Source organism: Belonocnema kinseyi, chromosome 9 (genome assembly GCF_010883055.1).
Source record: "Belonocnema kinseyi isolate 2016_QV_RU_SX_M_011 chromosome 9, B_treatae_v1, whole genome shotgun sequence".
Classification (NCBI taxonomy): domain Eukaryota; kingdom Metazoa; phylum Arthropoda; class Insecta; order Hymenoptera; family Cynipidae; genus Belonocnema; species Belonocnema kinseyi.
The window spans coordinates 99,899,253-99,900,526 of record NC_046665.1 but is presented as its reverse complement, the minus strand read 5'-3'; positions in this window follow the sequence as shown (position 1 = coordinate 99,900,526).

The following is a 1,274-nucleotide window of genomic DNA, read 5'->3' as shown; positions in this document are numbered from 1 at the left end:
CTCCCATGTTGCCCTATCTATGCTTTCGATTATCTTATTTTGGAAATCTATTCGCAAATCCGGTTTCTGTAGGTTCTCAATTTTGATTCGCGTTTGTTTTGCGTTCTTGGGTCTCTTTTTTCTTCAACCCCGACCTAAGTTAATTTTTGAGATCAGAAGGTAATGATCAGTATTGCATTCAGGACCCTTCATGAGCCTTGTATCTTTGACTAACTCTCTAAGTCTTTCATCCGAAACAACAAAGTCAATTATACCGCGGCTATTTCCTTTAGACCAGGTGTACATGTGGATCATTTTATGCTTAAACCAAGTATTTGTAATAAACAGACACCTTTCTAAGCATAGAACAACTAATTTTTCTCCGTTATAGTTTGTTCTTGGATCCCCAAAATTACCTAATACTCTTTCTGTATCCTGATTTTGGATGTCCACCCAACCGTTCATGTCTCCTAGTAGAATTATACTTTCCCCATGTTCGCAGATGTTTATTGTGTCATTTAAAGTGTCCCAGAAGGCGTCTTTTACTTCTCTAGGATCACTATCAACCGGCGCGTACCATGCTATAATAAATAGTCTTCTGATTCCTACTTTCATTTTAGCCCACAGCAGTCTGGGAGACACGAAGCCATGGTCTCCGAGATGCTACTTTGCTCTTTCATTCAAAATGAGACCTACTCCTTGTTTACCATGTGATTCACAGTCTACTCCTGACCGTATTTCAAATCCGCCTTTCAACACGCCGTTTTTTATGTCTTTAGTTTCGCATCCCTTTTTCTTTGTTTCGGGCACACATAAAATATCTAGTTTCTTCACGTTCATAGTTTCACGCAATTCTTTTACCTTGAGATCATTTACTCCCTTAGCATTCCAAACACCCAGTCTCCATTCGTCGCCTGAAACATGACCTTTAGATTTTCCATGTGCATGCCTTTTGTCATTAAAAGTTCCAGTCCTTTCTGAGGCTATTTTGCAGTTTGTATTATTCATTGGTTAGATTATACGCCCAACTAACACCTTTATGCAATTTTATTTTCTGAGTCGAAATCATGTGAAAGTTAAGTATCAAATCGTCATATGGTGGAGATTGTAGTTCTAACGTCAGTCCCACCAAAAACTTCAGTTAATAAGAGAGGGTTGGTACAGGTGGGGAAGTAGAACTGGAACCGAGAGAGTCGTCTTGGGTTTGTGTTTTTGTTTTCATGCTCAGAAGGTCACCAGCCTTCAGCAGCGTTGTGATTTTAGGCCTATATCTTTGAATTTACAATAAAAAGCGA